Raw genomic sequence first — 9158 nt, 5'->3', positions numbered from 1 at the left:
TCTACCTCTGCTCTTCTGAGAGCAGCAGGCATGCCAGGAGCAGCTGGTAGGGCTCTGCCATATTTGCTCCCCACGGCAGCTGCTGCTTGAACTGGCCACCAGTGGAAGGTGGGATGCAGGGCTGAGAGCACCTACAGCACAAAAACATGAGACATTTCCATTCTGTGTAATTCATCTCATGCCAAACCAAAGCAGTGAAGGGAAATTTTAATGTATATGCCAAACACAGTGCGTCCACAGCTCTGCATAACACTCTGCCGCCACAAGGTGTTTGTAAACAATTTCCAGATTGCAGACATAGCTGTTTAATGGTTATTCATTAATTGTTTGGTCTAACTAAGGAGTTAGGTGTCTGGGCAGGCAGTTTGGCAGTTCAGGGAACTGAATTTGGGTTGTGAGCCCAGCAATTCCCTGTGACACTCGCCACATCTGGGAACAGGCTGAACCTCTCCTATAGACCTCTGTGCCAGGAGGAGAGTCTAAGCGCAGCTCTGCCTGCCTTTTTGCTTTCCCCTTTTGCCTTGTCTTGCCCCATGGGTTTAGCTGTGTCCTGAGCCATTTTGCTAGAGCCTCGTTTCACACTTGGCCTGTATACAATGTCATATGCTCTGTAATATGCTCATGTGGCTCAGGAGCATCGCTGTGCACACCCCTGTTGGGTTGGGGCTGTCGCTGTATTTGAGAGTGCAGACCAGCATTTCCAAGCACCTGGGTGAGAGCTCATCAAGGCCACTTTGGAAAAAATAATTCAGGCTCATGGAGCATGACTGCATGCATGGATGCTGCTGGATTTCATGGGAATCCATGTCTTCAAATATAGGGAAAAAAAAAGTTGGGGGAAGAGTAATGCATGCAATGAGTGCAATGATACTACAGGCATAAGGATGTAGCTCAATCTACACTGAAAACAGAAGGAAGTAAATACAGTATTGTTGGAATATGAGACGTGATTTTAAATTCTTGCAAACAAAGATACCTTTTGTGACCATGGCTGTTCCTTCTGCTGTACCAGCACTGTGGCAGTAACAGCTTGGGAGTCTGAAATCAGTTTCTAAACCCTTGACCTCTTAGTGTGAAAAAGCAGCAGCAGGAGGAGGTGGATTTACTGGGGATAAAGCTCTTATCCTCAAACAGTTTATCTTTTAATATCAATCCAGGGACAAAGTTAGCCATAAATCCACGGGAAACACCTATATTCTGCGTCCATTCCAATAGCCAGTGGGATGTGTGCCAGGCAGGTGGACTGTGGGGTGGCTGGGCTCTTGCTCTCTGAGGAGAAGTTTGCTGGAAATTCATGTCTATTACCACTAGACAGAAATTTGATTTTTCAAGCAGGAACTATTAAATTTGTGTTTATCTGGATCAACATGTCTCCCTCCTAAATCTAAAATACTTCATTAATTTTGAAATTAGGTTTTGTTCCACAACTGGATATCAAAAAAGCCAAAGAAAGAGTGAAATGAAATTAAAGATTTTGATAGATGTGATGTTTCCTGCCTTTTCATCCTCCTTTCCTCCTCTATCTGAGGTGTCAGGATGGACTTTCTTTCTGAGTTTGTAGGGATAGAGACAGGATGGAGAACTGGCAAAACAACAGCACCAAGAGATGACGTTTCTATCACCAGAAACCATTCTAGTGGATGCAAACCCAAGTCTGAAGAGCTTCTCAAACAGCCAGATTGCTCCTTGGGCATCAATAGCTAACCACACAATATCCACCTCTGTCCTTCAAAGGCTGTTCTTTGTCCTGGAGATCTGTGTATCTCTGTTTGGTTTTGTTTGTTTGTTTTCACCAAGCAAACCATGTTTGTTTGTTATTTACCCTTCACCAAACAAGCCATGAGAACGGCAGCCAGCCCAGGGCTGCACGCACCTAGCTTTCCAAGGGGCCTGCAGGCTCTCACCTCGGCTTCTCCAAGCAGCAGCAGGTGTTGTTCAAACCTAAATTGCCCCAGCTGTGGCTCTGTCTTGTCCCATGCTTACCCCTTCCCTCCAGGACTTCAAGCGGCCCCAAACACCTGGAGCATCTGGCATACCCATGTCAGCGGGGGAGCCCGGTGCCGGGCTCTCTGTTCCTTGCTTCTTGCCGCTTAGGATTCGTGGAAGAGCAGCTCGGCGTCTGCTGTGCACGCGGCATCTCCCCCTCCCCACCCCCAGACGGACCCAGATGCCAGGGTCGACGAGCGAGGGCACCACGAGGGGACCTGCCAGCTCTGCCACTGCAGCTGCTCCCTCTGTTGCTGGCAGCTGGGCTTGAATATTCATGGCAACAAAAGATTAGCACTGTGTGCGCTTGGCACTGGAGGCAGATAAACTTTCTTGAGGTGCCGGTGGCTCTGTTCTCATCCCATTCAAAGAGCTCGCTCCCTCTCCCCCTCTCCACTTGTCTGCTTCGTCGACCAGCTGATTCCTTGCTGTATAAACGGCCTCTGCTGGGAGAGAGGGGCGAGCAGCTTGATTAAGCATTCAGCAAAGTGGTTCGGAGTCCAGACGAACTAACACGGGTCTTGCCAACACTTGCACGCAATTGGCACTGAGGAAAGCCAGGAAAAAAAAAAAAAAAAAAAAAGCTCATTTATAAGTGGGTGAAATCTTGCAAGGCATCGGAGTGGACTTATGAGGTGCTATCCCCTGCTCAAGTGATTTAGGCAGGTAAGGGCATCATTCATCCTGACTTCCAGCGAGATTTAGGTTTCTGAGTGACTGAAGAACATTCAAGAAGGAGACTTAGACCTTTCGGTTACTTGGTAACTTTTCAGTGTCACCTCAAACCACCAATGACTGGTTTAAAACAGTCTGCCACTTCTCTCTCCCTGCTCTGAGCTGTCTTGGAAATGAAAAAAAAAATCAAATTGAAGATTGTTATCAAAGTATTGATGCTAGTCAAAAGTAGAAGAGCAAAATTTCATTGCTCTCTTACTTTTGCCATTAGATCATTGCATGGATAAGTAGCCTGGAGTTATGGCAAGTTTGTAATGCTGGTGAAGTGGCAGTACAAGATGGTGGTGATGGTGAAAGCTGCCTCAGATGAAGAGATGTCTTCTGAGCAGACAGAAAATATGAGCTGGGAAGGTGGGGTGAGTTGCTCCTGTGGCAATCTAGGAAACAGTCTTCCTCACCATTGGAGAGCTATTATATTTAAGCCACAATTTGTCCCTTGCTTGGCATGAATTTTCAGTCCTCTGTGGGCCATTAGGGCTGGGTCACATTCAGCAGGCTGCTCATGCTCAGGAGGGAAACCTTCAGGGGTGCCAGGCAAACAGTGACTGGAGGCTGAAGGAGGACGGGCTACAAATCACCCAGCAAAACCATCAGCAGGGTAGCGGCAGCTTTTCAAAAAGCATCCAGCAGTGGGCTGTGGAGTTGCCCTTCTCTTGGTGGTCAGACCAAACATCCCCCCGACACAAGAGGAGATATCTGTCCAGTCAGTGGAGAGAAAACAAATTATCTGGGCTGTTCCATCTTTAGGGTGAGATGAACCGTGCCTCAGCAGTGCCTGCACCTTTCCAGTTGTTAGAAAGGGAGCCTAGGGAATGAGAACAAATGCAGACATCTATGCCGTAGACAAATACAGTGGGTGAACTGCATGTCCCCCAGAGCAGCCAGGGAGAGCAGCAACCCAAGGAACATCTCCAGCACTGTCTGGAGCCAGAGGGCTCCAGTGGATGAGCCTCGTTCACGCTCTGAGGACCTGTGAGTGTAGTGGCTTGGCAACACATAACACAGTCTTGTGCTGTGAGTGGGGAGAGAGGAGTTTTCTAGATCTTCCCCAGGACATCATATAATGAGGCTTTGGGGGCTCAGCAGTAAATGAATGCCACGAAAGGCTGCCTGATGGGGTCTGCTCGGAGTAGCCAAATAATTATCTTGCTCTGGCAAACCACACAGCTCTTCAAGTCAGGATAATATTAATAGTTTATTATTTGCTGCTGTGTGGGAAATGGGAATAATTTTGAGTTTTCAATAATTTGCTAGCAAATTAACTTCTGATGCCAAAAGCAAGGCTGCTGCATTGCTAACCATTCTCCAAGGATGACAGTGGGGGAAGAAAAAGCTTAGGGGCATGGCCACCTGCTCCTTCTCCATCTGACACTGCCGTAGTCACAGTGTGCCCAGATTTGGCTTGACAGGTCTCTTGTGAGGACAACTGAAACAACCTCATTAGAACAGAAAAGTAAAACTGTTCAGAAATGAAAGGTAAAATTTGCTTATGCCAGATTCATGAGGCTGTTGGGAAATGGGATCCTCACTGTGCATGAAGCTGTGTCCCAAGGCCGGTACCATCTAGGAGTCCCTACTCTTTTCCTACGATGTAAAACAACCAGCTTCCTTAGTGAAGGGCGGGGCTGTTCAAAGCAAATGTTTTCCTCCCATGCCCTCACAAAGGAAGCCTTGGTAGACCAGATTGCCACTTCTTCAGGTCTTTCAACCTTTCTTGAGCTGTCTGTCTCTTCGGGGTCGTTGTACGGATGTGCCTCTGCTGACACCAACGCTGTGAGCCTGCCCAAGCTGTTCATTGCAGCATCTCAGAGGATGAACTGTGTCGTCTGGGTGCACGCTGGGGCTTATCCTCTGCCATTTTCACTGGAAGAACAGAAACAAGAAAGCACCTTCTCCATGGCAGCATGGGGCAGCTGCAGCTACTCCCCAGAGAGCGGCCGCTGGGGCAGCCCTACCTCATTCCTAGACGTAACCACAACGGTGAAGGAGTGACTCATGTGGAGAGCAAAGCCAGCTCAGCCTGACTCATCCCGCAGTGGACTGGCCCAGGATATTCCGCCTCCACCTGCTGGTTTGTTAAAATAAATAAACAAATAAAATCTAGCAGAGAAATCTTTTCGTAAACCGGACTGTCCAGGAAGGTCCGTAGTTATTCCTCAGCATGAGAAGTGCCGATGTGCCCAGGTGCAACCCCTCGTCCTACAGTGTGAAATACATCCGATGGCCACAGAGAAATGGGCACAGGGCTGAGCTGAGGTTCAGGACTCCCTGCTCTGAAGTCAACTCTGGAAGGCTCGTTCCTCAGAGCCAGACCTGCAGCCGGTCACTTTACCACCATTTCCTATCCAGATGCTACAAGGGATTGATGGTTAACAGATATTACAATCAGCAAGACATCCCAGAGGATCGATCCCCCTTAGCAATACTACCTATTTCTCTCTAAATTTAGCAACTGGAGTCTGAGGCAGGGAGCCTGCACTGTTGCTCAGGGTGGCTTCCGCCAGCTACAGCCAGTGCCCTTACCCCAGTGCTGACAGTGCCTGGGCTGCAACTGGAGAAGCTCCTGCATAACCTTGCAACACGAGGATCCTTATACTGCAGGATGGGCACAGCATAAATGTCTTTATCCAGCATCAGAGTAGAACTCAGTAAGAATGGTTTATTGATACAAACTTATTTTTAAAAGCTTGTCTTTTGTACAGCTTCTATGCAAAGATTCACATGTGCACAGGCAAGGAGACACTGGAAATTAAAGAAGATTTGTGAAACGGGACTTTTTTTCCCATTAACTTCGAATGCTGACAGACTTTCAGTGAAGATGAGAAATACAGCAAGGCTTTACAGTTGAGAAGGGCTACAAGAAAATGAGGCTTTTATTTCTGCAGCAGAGTGTGATTTAGAGGGCCAGAGGTGAGAGTTGTGCTAGAAAAATCAAAAGACAAAAAGAACCAAAGAAAGGTGAGAGAGATGGACACTAGTGAGATCCCTAGGTGTATCTCTGGAAGATTTAAAGAACTTTAAAGGGAGTTTTAAATAAGGCAACCTGGCAGTGTACATTTTCTATAAAGCACAGAAGCAGACATTAATTTTAAACTTGCAACCTAAAAAAATCTACCTGATGAATTTTCTAAGAAAGCGCACCGCCTAAATCAGCGACAAAGAGATTGGCCAGTGCATAGAAATGGTCTGGGTTGTAAAATAAATAAATAAATAAATAACCCCCCCTCCTTGCAGTTTGCATGAAGATTGCAGAGATAAGAGCTCTGAGTACAACAGGAAGCTCTGAGCTGGCAACAAACCTCCTATAAGGAATCTTGGAAGAGCTTTAAAGAGACAGAGTGTTGGGACAGGGAGGGGAAATGAGTAACAAACAGGAACCCTGCACAAAAACAACTGGCTTCTGCAGGCCACTGACACTGGCTTTTCTCAAGCAGTGCAGGGGGGCAAGGATGCTTCATTCTTAAACTTTCACCTTTGACGCCAAGCAGGCCGAGTGTCAGCGTTATGTACCAAACCCTGTTGTTTTACAGCCATTTTCTTCTGTTATCTTTCCTGTTTCTCTTCCATGAATCAATTATTATCTGTGATTATTATCTATGGGTGTGTGCATGCCTGCATGTGCACATGTGTACGTACTTGCAGATGGTGGGACTCTCAGGAGCAGGCACAAAGCTTTCCTGGTGGCACAGACAGACACAAGTGCTTATGTCCCATTGGGACAGGGACCCCAAGGAACATAGCACTTACTACCCACAGGTTTCTCATTTAATAACGAAATGCCTTGATTAAAAGTGTGACCATTCACTGGAACAAGGGGTTGCAGAGGGACAGGGACATGCACTGACTGCTTGGATTTTCGGCCTCACACTGCTCTCTATGGGCAGTGCTGTTCTGGTGGCAAAGCGTGTTGCTCGTTCTGAGCTGGCTGCCCAGCCCTGGGTAAGCTGCTGTGGCACCCACACTCTGATATTTCAGCTGGAGGACACAAGTCCTACAGCACTGAGGAAATTAATTTGGTCCAAAAAATGAGCCCCCATGGCTTTCACTAGAAATAAGGAAAAGGTCTGCCAGGCTGCTGCCTTGGTTATGCAGCAGTTACGTTGTGAGGGGAGGAGGGAACTACAGGAACAGTGGGTAAGGTACTCCTGTACCAGAAGGTGCCACCCCCACGTGTTTACATCTACCTGCTCCTACCCCAGGAAACGTGACCTCTTAGCACAACCTCACCAGCAGCTGAGGGAGATGGAGAGGAGCTCTGGCACTGTGCTGTGCCCTGGGGTCTGCAGGGGAGGAACCAGAGGGGGAGCAGAGCCAAAGCTTCCCTTGGCTGAAACTCCATCCCATGCGTCAGCCCCCATCATAAAACCTATGTTTACTCCTGAAGCTGAAGTTTAAGGAGAGGAAAATCCAGATGTAGCTAGTCTTTCCTGGCTTTCTAATGACAACAGCAATGATTAAGCTCAAAAGAATTTCTAAAAATATAAAGAAGTAATGAGTTTACATCTTGTAGTTTAGTACTACGCATGCTTCTGGCCCAAAATTACAAATTAAAAAGAAAAAAAAAAACAGGAAGAAATAAGATAAGAAAGAAAAGTCAGGTGTCACTGTCTGTCTCATTGCATATCAGTTTTAAGCCTTACCATGACGGCTCTCAGGACTAGAGCTGCAGAGCACTGCCAGCAGACCTTGCAAAGAGAAACATGGGGATCCAATCAACAGAAGCCCACCATTTTTTTCTAGGCTATGACTCAAAAAAAATCATGCCCAAAATATGGATGGACTCTTTCCAATGAAGAAGTAAGATTTCCTTCAAGTGATGAGGTGAGCCCTCAAAAGCAAAGGAGACTTTTACCGTATGGTTTCTCCCAGTTGTGTAAATGGAACAGAATGGAAGCAGTTTGGGTCAAATGAGATCTTCATTAGTATCTCAGAGGAGAGCCAGTCATTTTAGGATCTTGGAGGAACAGAACATGGGATGTCTGTGTGTATACTGCTCAGCAAACTGTCAGCGCAACATGCGAACAAATTCATAAGAGCTGCCCTTAAATGAACCATTAGGAGGCCAAGTGATTAATAGGTTGATCTGTTGAAACTGTTAGTTTCCTAAAAGCATGACTGAGAGGACTCATTGCTTACGGTACAAGGGGCCGTTATTAACATTCCAATAGCTGTTTTTCGTTAGTGACATCTGTGACTTAGAACCGTGAAAGCCTGTTTGGTTTTGCATTTGTGTCTTAAATAAACGAAACACTGCGTTTGTATACCCAGCACATGTTTCCTTTAAGGGTTTTGCTTTCAGAGCAGCCAAAGCAAAATGCATTGCCTCGTGGCAGATGCAGCTGATGGGTACCACTTTGCGGCCCAGGGCTTTCATCTCCCGCAAGGACAACGTGACCTATGGAGACTTTGGGTTCCTTCATACAACATCGCTTTTCTGTGCCAAGATGCTACTCTGCTTTTACACAACATGTGGACCCCAGGCATTTGGGAACTTGCTTTTTGGCAGCCATATTTCTAATGTGGGTTCTTCCAATACAGGGGAAGAATTTCTCCCTCCCCACCCACGGTGCCACATATGTGCTTCAGGTTTCTCTAGCTGTTGGAGAAGTCAAATCTGAGCTGTAATTACCAGTAAATTCTGCCCCAGTAAAAGAATCGATTTTTTGAAACTGTCAGCAGCCTGAGGAAGATTAAGACATTACAAATGGGGCGAGGAAGCTGGATGGTGCAGTGACTAAAGAGCTATTTAGTCTGAGCCACTTGAGTTCAGCAACCTGCTGAGTGGCCTGGGCTTGGATCTACAAAAGGACTTGTGTCCTCAAGGCTGAAACGCGTGCTGCTGAAACCCTGCTCAGCTGGTGTCGTAGCCATGCCTCTAATGCTCTGATGCCCTTGTATGCTTGTGAAATACACAGTTGTCCTACAAGGAACAGAAACTGCTCAGGTACGGGGATCTGAAACGACTCTTCTTTGCACCCAAGAGGGCTAACAGCTGGATTGCAGCCAAGGTCCCTTCTCGCCCACCCTCTGGTTTGGTCAGCAGGACAGCTGGAGTTCCACAGGAGATGTTCCACTGCCCATACGACAGGACTTGGAGGGAAAGTGCACTCTTGCACTACTGGGCTGAAGATGTTTCCTTTTGTAGACCAGCCCAGGGCAATGAGGAGGAGCAGAATCACATAATAATTTGGGTTGGACAGACCTCTGGGATGTCTCTGGTCCAATGCCCTGCTCCAAGCAGGGCTAGATTCTACATCAGATCTGCTTGCTCATGAATGACATTTCCCTGGTGTCAGCCAGGACACAAAGACAATCAGGTCTGCTGCTCTTCCCTGTGTTTCACCCCAGGAGAGAATACCAAAGCTGTGTGTACTGCCTTCTTGCCTGCGGCACTGCAGGCAGGTGCTCAGCAGCCATCTGATACCAAGGGGTTTCTT

The sequence above is a fragment of the Anser brachyrhynchus genome, assembly GCF_964034855.1.
Source record: "Anser brachyrhynchus genome assembly, chromosome: 5".
NCBI classification, from domain to species: domain Eukaryota; kingdom Metazoa; phylum Chordata; class Aves; order Anseriformes; family Anatidae; genus Anser; species Anser brachyrhynchus.
The sequence above is the reverse complement of the archived record's forward strand: the minus strand, read 5'-3'. Positions refer to the sequence as shown.